The sequence below is a fragment of the Symphalangus syndactylus genome, chromosome 10 (assembly GCF_028878055.3).
Source record: "Symphalangus syndactylus isolate Jambi chromosome 10, NHGRI_mSymSyn1-v2.1_pri, whole genome shotgun sequence".
Classification (NCBI taxonomy): Eukaryota; Metazoa; Chordata; class Mammalia; order Primates; family Hylobatidae; genus Symphalangus; species Symphalangus syndactylus.
Window position 1 is genome coordinate 38,943,922 of NC_072432.2, and position 15,878 is coordinate 38,959,799.

At 40.5% G+C, this 15,878-nt stretch overlaps 1 long non-coding RNA gene across 1 annotated transcript in view; it reads right to left on the reverse strand.

Annotated features, from left to right (window-relative positions):
- Nucleotides 1–4,276: 4,276 nt before the first annotated feature.
- Nucleotides 4,277–15,878, reverse strand: part of LOC134731508 (uncharacterized) — a 40,368-nt gene continuing 28,766 nt past the window's right edge. The window contains exons 2-3 of the long non-coding RNA XR_010113823.1: nucleotides 15,442–15,651; nucleotides 4,277–4,480 (exon numbers count right to left, since the gene is read on the reverse strand). This is a non-coding gene — a long non-coding RNA (uncharacterized lncRNA). The remainder of the gene's footprint in view (nucleotides 4,481–15,441; nucleotides 15,652–15,878) is intronic.

Here is a 15,878-nt window from a genome sequence, read left to right on the forward strand (position 1 = left end):
CACTCTCAGGAAGATTTGCATTTAGAGCTTTATCTCTAAATGTGACATGCAAATATGATTCCTGGTAAAGGAGTTACAGCTGTCTCCAAAAATGCTACTTATTGCAATACATACAATCTATTTCATACTGTGGAAGACCCTAGACATAAAGTAAAATAGTCTATCATTTACTGTGTGACCTTCAGTAAGTCACTCAGTCTCTCTGAGCTTGTTCATCCTTTGTTTTGAAAAAAGTATTCAACCAGCCCATTACAGCTTTACCGAGGCTAAATGTGATGATACTAATGAAAGAGTTTTGCCAGCTGGGAAGGGCCTCCTAAATGTGGAGAACATGTGATTGGTCAAAAATGCTGAAGGAGATACTCAGAGTCAAGACACTTTTCAGAATCTCCCTAAGATAACATCATGGGACACTACCTGTTGCTGGGTGCTCTGTGGCTTTTACACTGATGCTGATGGTGTGAGATCCAGAAAAAGAAGAAGCAGTTCTACATGCCCACCCCACACCAGGGTCATCAAATCCTGCCAGTGACACAGAGGCTGACATCCAGCTCCCACCCTCCTTCCTCCCAGGCTAGGGGAGCAGGTAGAGTTGGGGGCATTAGGTGGGCACTGCTGGTGTTGTCATAGAGTGGTACAGTCCTCCATGGGGTGACAGTGGCACGTGGGAGCCTTCTGCACCATGCACTGGCTCCTACTTACATTGACAATGGTGGGTCTAAAAAGGCAAGTCAAAATCAAAATATAAAAGTGGAACCCCCCATCGCTTCTCGGCCTTTTGGCTAAGATCAAGTGTGGAACCCCAGAGTGGCTTGTGTCCTGGTGGGCCTAAAGTGGTGCACATGATCTGGGTGACTTCCAGCAAATTTCGACTCTAGAATCAAGGACTTCTATATATGCTGATCACCCCCTCCATAATGTAACTCTGTGAATGTACATAGTTTGCACTCATTTTAGCCAGCAGCAAAAGGCTTTGTCAAAATCAAGAAACTTTTCAAACTTTAAAAAGAGAAAAGTTTATGTGGATGGTTTAATTAATAACTATGTGAGGTGCACTGACTTAGCACATCCAGAAAGGGCACACAAACAAAACTCTGAATTAACTTTTTGCTACTTTATAAATCATACATGCGGCCCTGGGATTAGAAAGTCATCCCAACAGAATTATTAGAAAATTGCTCAGATGTTGAAGTATAGTGAGAGCAAATCTGTATCTTATAAATACATGCTTAGACACCTGACTATTCATTTCTGTGACCAAATGTTTATTACACAAATAACCTCTAGTTAGGTGTTTCTTGAAACTGTTACAGTAACTATTTTATTAAAGTACATTAAATTCTATTTGCCTATCAAATATCTAGCAACATTCAGGAAGTGGTCCATTGCCTAAAAAGAGAAAGAAAAATTGGTGGGACAAAAGTAAAAGTGGAGCTGGTACCAAACACTGGTTTGATGAGATGGATGTTTACATATATTAACTTGGTTTGCTCATTTCTTTTACTTAGATCTCAGGGTCCAGATCACCTGCACGGCACTATCGCAATCACCATAGAAAGTGCAGGTTGCTTAACACCTTACCAATAAAACTAATAAACAAAGATAACCAGAGAGATAAAAATATCTGGTTTCCATTGTTTCCAGGCTTGCTCTTTGACGTATTTGACACTTCAGCAAATAACTCCGTAGCTATCAATGAAGGTAGGTCAGAAACATCAACAGATAATTCTTTTGGAAATATATTTGAAGACTACTACTCACTCAGAAACTAATAATGTACCATGTTTTGGAAGATATTTAATCGCCTTAAGGAGATATAACTATAGTTCTTGAGTTTCTTGTTTGTTTCTTTGGTTTTTCTATTTTTATTTTTTAAAGTTTTATTATAGATTCAGGGGTACATGTGCAGGTTGGTTATATAGGTAAACTCATGTCATAGCGTGTTTACTTCAAGAATGAAGCCGCAGACCCTCCCGGTGAGTGTTACAGTTCTTAAAGGCAGTGTTTGTTCCTTCTGATGTTCGGATGTGTTCGGAGTTTCTTCCTTCTGGTGGGTTCATGGTCTCGCTGGCTCAGGAGTGAAGCTGCAGACCTTCGCGGTGAGTGTTACAGCTCATAAAAGCAGTGCGGACCCAAAGAGTGAGCAGCAGCAAGATGTATTGCAAAGAGTGAAAGAACAAAGATTACACAGAGTGGAAGGGGACCCCAGCGGGTTGCCACTGCTGGCTTGGGCAGCCTGCTTTTATTCTCTTATCTGGCCCCACCCACATCCTGCTGATTGGTCCATTTTACAGAGAGCTGATTGGTCTGTTTTACAGAGAGCTGATTGGTTTGTTTTGACAGGGTGCTGATTGGTGTGTTTATAATCCCTGAGCTAGACACAAAAGTTCTCCAGGTCCCCACTAGATTAACTAGACACAGAGCACTGATTGGTGTATTCACAAACCCCGAGCTAGACACAGGGTGCTGATTGGTGCATTTACAAACCTTGAGCTAGACACAGAGTGCTGATTCGTCCATTCACAATCCCTTAGCTAAACATAAAGGTTCTCCAAGTCCCCACCAGATCAGCTAGACACAGAGCACTGAATGGTGCATTTACAAACCTTGAGCTAGACACAGGGTGCTGACTGGTGCATTTACAAACCTTGAGCTAGACACAGAGTGCTGATTGGTGTATTCACAATCCCTTAGCTAGACATAAAGGTTCTCCAAGTCCCCACTAGACTCAGGAGCCCAGCTGGCTTCACCCAGTGGATCCAGCACTGGGGCTGCAGGTGGAACTGCCTGCCAGTCGCACTCTGTGAGCCCGCACTCCTCAGCCCTTGGGTGGTCGATGGGATAGGGTGCTGTGGAGCAGGGGTCTGCGCTCATCTGGGTGGCTGGGCAGTGCACCGGTGGTGGGGAGGCTCAGGCATGGCGGCCTGCAGGTCCTGAGCCCTGCCCCGTGGGGAGGCAACTGAGGCCTGGAAAGAATTCGAGCACAGTGCTGGCGGGCCAGCACTGCTGGGGGACCCTGTGCACCCTCTGCAGCTGCTGGCCGGGGTGCTAAGCCCCTCACTGCCCGAGGCGGTGGCGCCAGCTGGCCACTCCAAGTGCGGGGACTGCCAAGCCCACACCCACCTGGAACTCACACTGTCCCACAATCCCCACTCACAGCCCCGGTTCTCAACAGTGCCACTGCCTCCACACCTCCCCGCAAGCTGAGGGAGCTGGCTCTGGCCTTGGCCAGCCCAGAAAGGGGCTCCTACAGTGCAGCTGCGGGCTGAAGGGCTCCTCAAGAGCAGCCAGAGTGGGCGCCAAAGCCGAGGAGGCTCTGAGAGCAAGTGAGGGCTGCGAGAGCTGCCAGCACGCTGTCACCTCTCAATAGGGGATTGTACAGATTATTTTATCACCCAGGTACTAGGTCTAGTATCCAATAGTTCTTTTTTCTGTTCCTCTCCCTCCCATGCTTCACCCTCACGGAGGCTCCAGTGTCCATTGTTCCCCTCTTTGTGTCCGTATGTTCTCATCATTTAGTTCCCATCTCATACCAGTCAGAATGGCTAGGTCTGACAAGGTTGCAAAGAAAAGGATGTACTTTTACACTGTTAGTGGGAGTTTAAATTAGTTCAACCATTGTGGAAAGCAATGTGGCAATTCCTCAAAGAGCTAAAAACGGAACTACCATTTGACCCAGCAATTTCATTACTGGGTATAAACCTAGAGAAATATAAATTGTTCTGCTGTAAAGACACATGCATGCATATGTTTATTGCAGCACTATTCACAACAGCAAAGACATGGAATCAACATAAATGCCCATCAATGGCCAATTGGATAAAGAAAATGTGGTACATATACACCACGAAATACTATGCAGCCATTAAAAAAAAGAAAGAGATCATGTCCTTTACAGGAACATGGATGAAGCTGGAGGCCATTATCCTTAGCAAGCTAACAAAGGAACAGAAAACCAAATACCACATGTATTCACTTATAAGTGGAAGTTAAATTATAGCTACAGTATTGAAACATTTTTAGGTTATTGTAAATTTAAATAATAAACATCGCTTAGATGATACCATGTTTTAGGGTAGGTGGGAGAAAAGAGCTGAGGAATAACTTCAAGTCTAAATATTTATTTTGAACCGTAATTAAAGTCTCGGGAAATTGGAAGCAAAACAAAAGCCAGAATAAATTATTTCATTAATGGAAGGAAATTCTAAGGCTTTTGATTTAATCTTTCCAAAATCTTCAAACTGTAATGAATAGCAGAAAGAATTTTGATCAGTCAAATACCATTTATTTTACATTTGGTATCTTCTCCTTCTTCAGGGACATTTAAAGAGAGAGGACATTCAAAATGTGCTAGTTGACGTCTGAGAGTAAAAGAGGTTTGTGGTTCTCTGAGCTATCTGCTCTCCATCTCTCACAATAGTTCTGAGCAAAAGGAAGAGTGAAGCAGGGCAGGGCTAAGTATTAGATCCAAAATGAATACCTAAAAGAGAAAATGGCAATGTTTAACCTGAAAATTCCATTCTATTGATTGGTACCTAATGCAAATATTTATGCCTATATTTAAAGAATAAGGAGGAGTTTGACAGAAGCAAAACTAGAGGAGGGCATCCAAGACCAAGGGTTCAGCAGGAAACAGCAGAGCATGTTAGGGAATTACAAGAACTTAGAATTAATGGCCTGTAAACTTCACAATGGGAAAGGTCTATGGCCAAGTAACAATCATTCCTGGATTCCTTACAAGAAGTTTAGATTTTACCCTCTAAGAACAAGAACACTGTTAAAATTTTTCAGACAAGATTGATGATATGATAAGATTGGCATATTAAACTCATTCTTTTGGCCTTGAGGAGTGTGTATTAGAGGTGAGGAGAACAGAGAGAATGAGGAGGTTTTAGCTATGAACAACAAGACGAATGGATTCTGTTTCAAGTAGTGACAAAGGTAAAGCAGAGAACCAGATAAATGAGACATTCTTAGAACGGATCAGTGACATGTCATCAAGATCAAGAGAGTGTGGGACACAAGGAAGAGGAAGAAAGCTAATTCCAAAGTGTCAGCCTAACAACTTGATGTGGTTGTCCAAAGGTTGTCCAAATTTACCAACTTAGGATCTAAAGATGGTATCAGGTATTTGTGGGGAAGCTTGTTGTCTTACTCCATTTTCTGCTGCTACAACAGAATACCTGAGACTGGGTGATTTATAATGAGCAGAGAAATGTATTGGCTCACAGTTCTGAAGGCTGGGAAGTTCAATATCAAGGTGCCAACATCTGTTAAAGGCCTTCTTGCTAGATCATCACATGGTAGAAGGTGAGAGAGTGAGACAGAGCAAGAAAAGGCTAAATCTACCTTTTTGTAATGTAGTTAACCTCACCCATAATGGCAGAGCCTTATGCCCTACTTTGTACATATGTATGTATGTATTATGTATTATGAGACAGTGTCTCACTCTGTCACCCAGGCTGGAGTGTATTGCATGACCTTGGCTCATTGCAACCTTTGCCTCTCAGGTTCAACTGATTCTCCTACCTCAGCCTCCTGAGTAGCTGTGATTACAGGATTCCATCATCACACCCGGCTAATTTTTGTATTTTTTGGTAGAGACAGAGTTTCACTATGTTGCCCAGGCCGGTCTCGAACTCCTGACTTCAAGTGATCTGCCCACCTCAGCCTCCCAAAGTCCTGGGATTACAGGCGTGAGCCACTGGGCCTGGCCAGCCTACTTCCTTCTTTAGGAGTGGCACCTCTTAATACTGTTACAATGGCAAGTAAATTTCAAATTGAGATTTGAAGGATACAAATATTCAAACCATCACAATGGTAAAGTTTGGGAAATGGACTTGATGAGTTTGAAGGCCCTCTAGGATTTTCAAATGCAGTTGTTTATGCAAAGTCTACCTCCCGTTCAGAATGGGAGGTGCATGCCTGTAATCCCAGCACTTTGGGACGCCGAGGCAGGTGGATCACAAGGTCAAGAGATGAAGACCATCCAGGCCAACATGGTGAAACCACACCTCTACTAAAAAAATACAAAAATTAGCTGGGTGTGGTGGCACACGCCTATAGCCCCAGCTACTCGGAAGGCTGAGGCAGAAGAATCACTTGAAACCAGGAGGCAGAGGTTACAGGGAGCCGAGATTGTGCCACTGAACTCTGGCCTGGTGACAGAGCGAGACTCCTTCTCAAAAAAATAAAAATAAAAATAAATAAGAAAAGAAAAAGAAAACAAAATAATGGGAGGTACAGTTGTTGTAGGATCAACTCTTAGTCATTTTTGTGGGGCAAGAATCTCTGACCTCAATTAATAATGGAGTCCTTACAGTCTCTTTGTTACTTTTTCATAGCTACAAAAATTGTTGGCTAAACCCTCCACTTAAAACTCCTAATGTGAATATCAGAAGCAGAAATAAAAGCAATTTTATCATTTAGCCAGTATATAGGACTTTTAAAATTATGTTACACTATGTTTCAATTCTTACAGCATAATTTTTCATAAATTATGCTAAATCTTATCTCTATTCTATAATTTTTTTCTATTTGAAGCTGAATTTTTTATTTTTAAACACTTTTAGTAAGTTATATTATCTCGTCAGTTTCTCCCATGCCTTCCTACAAGTGAAAATCTTATCTCAACTGACACTGCCATCTCTACTCACCAGTCTTTTTTATATCATGAAAAAGGTTGTCCAAATTCTCTCTTCTTTCTGAAGGCTTTCCTGGAAGAGATCCCTTTCTAAACATCTCCCTTGATTACACATAAAAGTTTACTATAAATTTTTTGAAAACATACTTGAAAAAATAACCAGAGTTGAAAGTGGTTAATGATATAAAACATTTATTCACATGTGTATTAGTTTTCTATTTCTGAGTAACAAATTACCACATAATTATTGGCTTGAATGAACACCATTTATTATCTCATGGTTTCTGCAAGTCAAAAATCTGGAAACAGCTGAACTAGTTGCTCCAACTGCGGTCTCAATGGTATAGGCTGGCCTGTGTTTCTTTTTGGAGCTTGAGGCCCTCTTTCTGGCTCACATTGCTGTTCCCAGAATTCAGTTCCTAGTGGCTGTGGGACTGAGGCTTCCAGTTTCTTGCTGGCTGTTGACCAGGGAGCAATCTCAGCATGGTTCCCTCTACACACCCTCTCATACTCCCAAACTCCTGACTCCAAAACCCCTCAAGTCTAACACAACAGAGTCTCCTATAATGTCAGATGATCACACACATGACTATTCCATCAGCACTTGCTCTGTAACACAACCTAATTCAGGGAGTGGCTGTCCCATCATATTCAAAGGTTCCATCCCCATGTAAGCATAAGGGATCATACAAGGTATGTATACCAGGGAGCTGGAATCTTGGGAGTCAGCTTAGAATTCCATCTATCATCATGTTCAATAAGCTTGGGCTGCTATACTAAACATACCAGACTGGGTGGCTTAAACAACAAACATTTATTTCTCACAGTTATGGAGGCTGGGGAGTACAAGACCAAGGGGCCAACAGAACTGGTGCCTGGTAAGGCAACTTCCTGGCCTGTAGACAGACACCTTCCCTTTGTATCCTCACATGACTGAATGAATTATCACCTTGTGTCTCTTCTTATAATGTCACTAACCCCATTCAAGAGAGTAAAATAATCTCCCAAAAGCCCCACCTCCAGATACGATCACACTGGGGATTAGACTTCAACATGTGAATTTTGCTGGAACACGAACCTTCAGTCCATAGCACACAACATGACAATAGAATTCATGAGGATGCTCTCGATGTCAAGTTCCTATAAATTATTAAAGAATACGGTTGACATTCTTTAAAAAGTTATTAAAGAAATTTGATTGTCCTGCTTCTATTTAAGACTTTCAAGAATATTATGTAAAGGAATTTTTACTATAGGGCAGATAGTTTACATAGTTAAGGGGTTGTATTTATATATAAATATGTATTCCAGCATAGAAATTATTGGTTAGGTCTGTAATCAAGTATTCCACAGAAATGACTTCATAAGTGCTGAAACAGGATGACAGACACAAGGCTGAAAAGGATGGGGAGAAAATGTGTATGGTTGTGAGAATATATTGCTTTGATTCTTTGACTTCTCATGATATATAAAAACAAAGTGGGAAGTTGACTTCAATAATTTCATAAAAGTATTTCAAATCAAATTCTAAGCATGGATAAAATTTTCAAATTTTGGTATAAACAAACTATCAAAGAAAATAATAGACAAGGAAAAATATTTTCAACATGTATGATTGACAAAAAAATGGTATGTCTAGTATCCAAGTGCTTTTTTATTTAAAAATAGATAACTCAATAGGAAAGTGGACAATGATGGAAATTCATTGAAGAGGAAATTAAAATGTCCAGCAAGCATATTAAATTGCACTGGGTCTTAGTAGTGGTCAAAAAATACAAAATGAAGCAAAATGAGATATTACTGCTTATCTATTAGCTTACACTGTTGGTAGAAATGTGCATTGTCTTAGGTTTCTGACAAGCAATTTGTGATATTTATTAAAATTTACAACATGCATGCCCCAAGCAATATCACACTTGGGAATCAACTCCATAAAAATAAAAGTATATTTGTGTAAGAATATAGAGACAAGGCTACTTACTGCAGCCTTACTTGTAGAAGAAAAAAGAATTTTAAACTGATTGATTGGCAAAATAAGGAATGATAACTCCCTATTTTGAATGGTAAGTGAATCTTTTAAAAACTAGGGAGTCGGATGTCGCGGGGCACACCTGTAATTCCAGCATTTTGGGAGGCCACGACAGGGAGATCCCTTGAGCTCAGGAGTTAAAGACCAGCATGGGCAACATGGCAAAGCCCTGTCTGTTGGGAACAGGCCCCCAAAATCCGGCCATAAACTGGCCCCAAAACTGGCCATAAACAAAATCTCTGCAGCACTGTGACATGTTCATGATGGCCATGATGCCCACGCTGGAAGGCTGTGGGTTTACTGGAATGAGGGCAAGGAACACCTGGCCCACCCAGGGTGGAAAACTGCTTAAAGTCTTCCTTAAACCACAAACAATAGCATGAGCAATCTGTGCCTTAAGGACATGCTCCTGCTGCAGATAACTAGCCAAACCCATCCCTTTATTTTGGCCCATCCCTTTGTTTCCCATAAGGAATACTTTTAGTTAATCTATAATCTATAGAAACAATGCTTATCACTGGCTTGCTGTTAATAAATACGTGGGTAAATCTGTGTTTGAGGCTGTCAGCTCTAGAGGCTGTGAGACCCCCGATTTCCCACTCCACAACTCTATATTTCTGTGTGTGTGTGTCTTTAATTCCTCTAACGCCGCTCTGTTAGGGTCTCCCTGACCAAGCTGGTCTCGGCACCTGTCTCTACAGAAAAACACGAAACTTAGCCAGGCATAGTGGCATGCAACTGTAGTCCCAGCTATTTGGGAAGCCGAGGTGGGACGATCACTGGAGCCCGGAAGGCAGAGGCAGAGCCATGATCGTGCTGCTGCACTCCAGCTTGGGCAACAGAGCAAGTCCTCATCTCAAAAAAAATTATATCTTAAAATCCAGAGGGATTAATGTAATGCATCACTAAGTACAAAAAGCAAGGTACACAGTAATGTGTATTATATGATCCAATTTTTGTGAAAGACAAAACAAATTAAAATTTGTAAATATTATATATAGGTTTGTATGAGCATGGAGAAAGATATAGAAATGTACAGAACAGGCTGTTCATCTCAGAAACCAGGATCTGAAAAGAGTTGAAGAACTAAAGTTAACTTTTTAACCATAACTGTTTGGTTTTACTAGTTAGGATGAGACATAATTTTATTACTTTTTTAACTTATAAAGAAACTGTAAAGAAAAACTCCAGCTGCCAACATGTGCATGTAATTGTAAAATAAAGGTATTGTAATTGTAATTTTTATTATTTAAAAAAAGTCTGACCAAATAATTGTCAAAAGAATATAAACTGTCTCAGCCACCTCTAAAGCCTTAAGAAGATGTTATTCATTATGGAGTAATAGGGTCATAGAAATGTTTTCTTACTGGATCATTCAGGAATCTAAGATTATCAATGGCAGACATTTAAGTATGGATATAAGAAAATTCTCACAGGCCTAAATAGAAAAGTTTTAGAGCTATTAAAGATGAGATTATTATAAGGCCCAGTAGATTTTTGGCTATAGTCTTGCAACATTAATGCGAACAAGCTTTTGGAGTTACCTGGGTAGTCCTGGGTTTTGCCTTTTTTCTCCCAAGTGGCTTATATTTGAATTTTCAATTGTCCTCTTGGGCCCCAGAGTGTTGGCAGCTGGGCATGTGTCTTCTACATGGAAACTTCCAAAATCATCCTTTGAAAAATCTGACCAGCCCAAGAGAAAATGCCTACCCTTATTGACATTATATTCCCCAGCAATTAATCCCGCCAGATCTGTAGCAAATCTCACATGACACAGATGCCACCCTTGTATTCAGAGCTTCCCAATAGCTCATTAGTGCCCCATCCTGCAACAGAAGACAACCAAGATCATCAGAAATGTGGACTGATTCTAGCTTTGTAATAGGAAAGATAGAAACAAAGCAAAGAAAAAAGAAGTTGGAAGAAATAATCCATGAAATAAAAAAATTCAAAATTTTTTTAAAAGCTGTTATTAATATTTGTAAAAAGATATTACATACATGAAAAAAGAATATGTTGCCATAAAAAACTCTTGAGAATTAAAACTTATCACAGCAGAATAGAAATCCAATAGAAACAAAAGATCTCAATAAATTCACTCCTTGGTGCACCTTTTCCTCCAGAAGATTACTAATGAAGTGCCCCAAAACTGATAAATTAATTCAAAGAAAGATGTGGTATCTGAGAAGCTGATGCTCTCACCCTGAGAAGAGGGAAGGGATTCCCCAGGATGAGGGAGAGGAAGCTCCAGGATGGCAGGCGTGGCCAGGTGCAAAGCACCTCCTCCCCACATGGGAGTAAGTCAGAGACTCCAGAGAGATACACAGCTGGGAATAAAATTTCCAGGGACTATGTCATCATGCCATATCTCAAGCAATTTAGATGGAAATAAAATTGACATGTTCTGGGAAAATATGCTAAAAAAACTCAAAAATGGCTTTAAGGCTGACGAAGACATACAAAATACAGATTTTGTATGTATTATACCATTTTGTATAAAATGGTAATAACAGTAGAATCTGCCTAATAGTGTTATTGTGAGGTTTACATGATCTGTTATTTGTAAAGCATTTAGAACAGTAAGTGGCACATACTGAGAGTGACAAGGATATTAGCTATTTTATTGATATTTAGGTTATTAAACTCTGGAGTTAGGCTTCCTGGGATCCTGGCTCTACCACTAGCTGTGTTACATTGGGAAATTTATACAATCTCTCTAAACCTCAGTGTCTTCATCTGTAAAATGTGCACGGCAATGGTATCTACCTGATAAGTTAATGCTAAACATTGCTATAAGTGAGGCAATGTGTGCACAGAAATGAGCAAAGTCAGCACTCCATGAATGTTAGATATTGATACTAATCAGTTGTATTGTTTACAAAAAAAATTTTTAATTTTGAAAAGGAAAAAATTCTCTACCATTAAAGAACTCTTTAGCTTTTAGATATTTTTATATTGTCACAACCATACCATTTGTGTTACTTTGTATTGTTTTAATAAACACTTGGTATCCCACATCATCTCAGTAAATATACTTTTAAGCATCTGCCAAGCACATCATTAGAATAACTTAAAATACATCAATAACTCATTTAAAATACATCAGTAAATCATTCGTGGAGCATTCAGATGGTTTGTAGTTTGGCTCTCACAGAGAAGGCTGGATGGAACATCTTTGCTTTTGGATTGGGCTTCTTAGATTATTTCCTAACTTCCTTCACAGGAGGAATGTAAACAAACATTTTGTTCTCTCACACATGCTCTTCTTGGCAGAATTCCAGGCTCCACAGCCAGTCCAGCAAACATTTCAGTTTCCTCAATATCTTTGACTTCAGTACCAAAATCAAAATGAAATGCTAATTAAGAATTCATGGCCTTGAATGTGGGTATTTTCAAAAATTCCTCTAGAAACTTAAAATTTACTCTATTTATTGTAATATTCTATAGATTATTTATATAGCTGTTCCATTCTCAAGTTCTATTTATTGCTACTAAAGTCCCTCTCCCACTCTTCATTTTGCATCTCATCCCCAAAAATGTTTTAAAGTCTGTTATTTATGCACATACATGAAATGTTACAATTTTTTCTAGCAATCTTTACAATAATATTAATCTTACCATTTTGCCAAATGATTTAACCCCCAAAATGAAGAATTTGTACTGAAGAGACTTTCTGCCAGTTACAATATTATTTCTTAGATCCAGGTAAATTATTGGCCCATGGGGAAAAGGAGACAGTTGGATCTCTTACAGAGATGCTAGTCTGCCCTTCTCGAGGCTTTGGAGTCACATCTCTGCACTACTCATCATTACCTGTATAATTATATTAGAGATGCCAGTCCTTGCCTTCCACTAACCTTCCAAGAGAGCTTGTGGCAATTTGTTACATCAGCAATAGAACATCAACACATCCCTGTTGCAAACATGGCCATCTACGGGCTGTGGGTAGACACATCTCCCTCTTTGACCACAAACTGGAAAAGCTCTCCAATTTTAAGAAGCCGTAAGATTAGATTAGGTTCACCTGGATAATCCAAGCTACTCTTCCCATCTCAAGACCTTTAACTGAATCACATCTACAAAATCCTTCTTTTTCCATGTAAAGCAACATATTCCTAGATTCCAGGGATTAGGAGTGGACCTCTCTGAGGGCCATTATTCTGCCTAGCACACGAGATCACTGACCCAAACTGAACCAAGCATATCATCTCTCTGGATAAGCTGAATTTATAATATAGTACTTGGTGGAAATGTAATATAGAATCGGGCTGGCTTACAGAGACACACACAGAGAGAGAAGCAGAGGAAAGTGATGCCCTGTGACCCCTAGAGATTGATAGGGTTACCTTTGGACATTCCAGATGTTGCTCCAGGCCTGCCATGGCCCTCTGATACTAGAACACTGACACTCAATCATGTGACAACTGCTCTTCCCCTCCAGCCATTTAAACTTTTAGAAGATGGGGCAAAGAGTAAACACAGAGTAGTTGCCAGATGGTATTAAGAAAGATCTCTTGACTCTATGAAGTTTGTCCCAAAGTTCTTTTGGCAGTTCATGGAGCCATGTGTTCACAAAGTGATGGAAGCTCATAAGTGGATATCACATTTCCAAATTCATTAGGGCCTTGAAAACAAAGTGGTAGTGGCTATAATTCCCTGAAATGCTATGTCTACAGGTGTGAGAGAGGATTAAACAGAAAAATGTATAAAAGTGGGTACTAGGGGAGAAAAATGTTTTCAAGATTCTTTGTCCATATGCTGACTGCATCTACATCTCTCAATTGCAACTCATATTTCTTAATAAATCTTAATAAAATATCTTTCTTTCAAGGCTTCCTCATTCTCAAATTAGATGTCATTCATTTAATTTAGTCAACAAATATCTGAGCACTCACCCTGTGCCACTCATTGAGTTAAGAGCTGAGAATGCACAATGAAAAGACGGAGTAGGGTCTTCCTCTTTTGATTCCACGTTGAACTTTCTCCTGGCACTGACCACTTCCTGCTTCACAGGAGGGTTCTCTGTCTTTTCTACCTGACCACAGGCAATCCCACTGCTAATCTGTAAACCCTTGAAGAGGAGACACCGGATCTTCTGGATTATGGGACTGCTCATAGAACAGTGCCTGTCCTAACATAAAGGAGCACAAGAATTCAACAATCTTTCACTAAACACCTATTGTACACATGAAACTAGGTACAGTTGAAGATTTAAATGAAATTTAAGAACATTTCTGACCAGATATTTCCAGTAGAATTTAGGAGACTGATCTCTACACTAAATATAAAGGGCAACAAAAGGGAATAGACCCTAAAACCACAGGAGGGATGCTAGTATGACAGGGATGGAGAGAAGTGAAGCACGACTGTGAGATGGAGTTATTATACCTCCACAAGGGCGACCTTGTCCTGGGTCTCAAAGTTTGGGTAGGATTTGAATGGGCCAGAGGGACAGAAAAGAAGAGAAAGAGCATGATGAGCAAGAGCTTGAATGAGGAATGGATTCCCCTTTGGAGGACCACAGAGATACATGCTTCTAAAGAGCACAGGCCCTGTATTAGAGAATGGGGAGGAATGGTTGGACAAGAAGGCTAAAGCCAGGTTATCTGGGGCTATCTTCTTTCCCTCGTACCTTTCCAAACTAGAAGCAACGGAAATTGTAGGACCTCCTTTGCTTTTCTATTGGGTGAATGTTTCTCAGTCTTGGTGTGAGTCTCAGTGCCTACATAATTAAAGCTTACTGAAATGTTCCCTTGGCAATTTTAGAGAAATATGTCCTTTATGCTAACATGTTCATATTGACAGACTATATCTAATTAAATAGTTGCCTGTGTAGTTTTATGATGCCTCCAAATGTGGATAAAAGAAAAACCAGGGAGGCCGAGGCGGGCGGATCACGAGGTCAGGAGATCGAGACCACGGTGAAACCCCGTCTCTACTAAAAATACAAAAAATTAGCCGGGCGAGGTGGCGGGCGCCTGTAGTCCCAGCTACTCGGAGAGGCTGAGGCAGGAGAATGGCGTGAACCCGGGAGGCGGAGCTTGCAGTGAGCCGAGATCGCGCCACTGCACTCCGGCCTGTGTGACAGAGCGAGACTCCGTCTCAAAAAAAAAAAAAAAAAAAAGAGAAACTAAACTCCTATTCTTAGAAAGCCATGAGATTACTAGTTACATTGATCAAAGGGCAATGGAAATGATCTAGTGAGGATTTTGCTCCATTTCTCATAATTATTTAAAATCTACCACAAATGCCTGTTCCTCTACAATGCCTCCCCTGAGTCCTTCATTCTGAATAGCAACTCTGTCTCTGTTCCCAAAGCATTAACTGACCCCTGTGATAGGTCACTTCCCAGCCAGGCTGATAGGTAGACTTTGTTGCCTGTGTATCTTTTCCCCATAAACCGTGATCTTCCTGTCATTAATAATAATTGTAGCTAATAATTCGGAGGGTGCTCCTATCTGCCAAACTCCATGATGAGTGCTTTACAAGGATTATTTCATTTATTCACTAAACAGCCCTTTAAAATGATGCCATTATTCATCTTCATCTTACAGATAAGCAAACTAAGGCAAAAAAAAATCAGTGAAATAGTAAGTCCAAGTACACAGAACAAGTAAGGAATAGGGTTGGCCTGGTCCCAAAAGCCATGCCATCACCGCTGCCCCATACTGCCTCTTGGCACAGGCAGAGGTCCTGTCTTATTAATCACTGCTACTCCACTGGACCCAGCTTAGTGCCTGACACGGGGAGGTGTTCAGTCCATACTTACTAGTTTTGAGTGGAGCAGAATTGCCAGGCACAGTGATCCCCTTTGCTGTGACTAATTGGGTGTGTGATTCTCTGCTGTAAAGACAACGAGGGTGCTCTCTCTATCCTACTTCATTTTTTCTGTTTCCTTACTCCTCTTCCTTCCTAGCCACCCCAGGTGGATTCAAAGTTGCAGCTTAGTGCAGACAAAGGGAATACAAGGCAGAACGACCTATGTGGTATTGAAAGAAGAGAAACAAGGAATTCCAGAGGCTGGGGGGAGAGTGAGGAAAAGAGAAAGTGATTACAATTTATCACTTTAACTTAATATTTAACCTAATGAAAACAAAATCTTATCTGGAATTTGGAAGTAAATATTTTGATTGCTGGTTCAGTACCCTTTTCTTTGTTTTGACAGTCTGAGAGTAATCCAGTGGGTGTGGCTTAAAGACATAGATC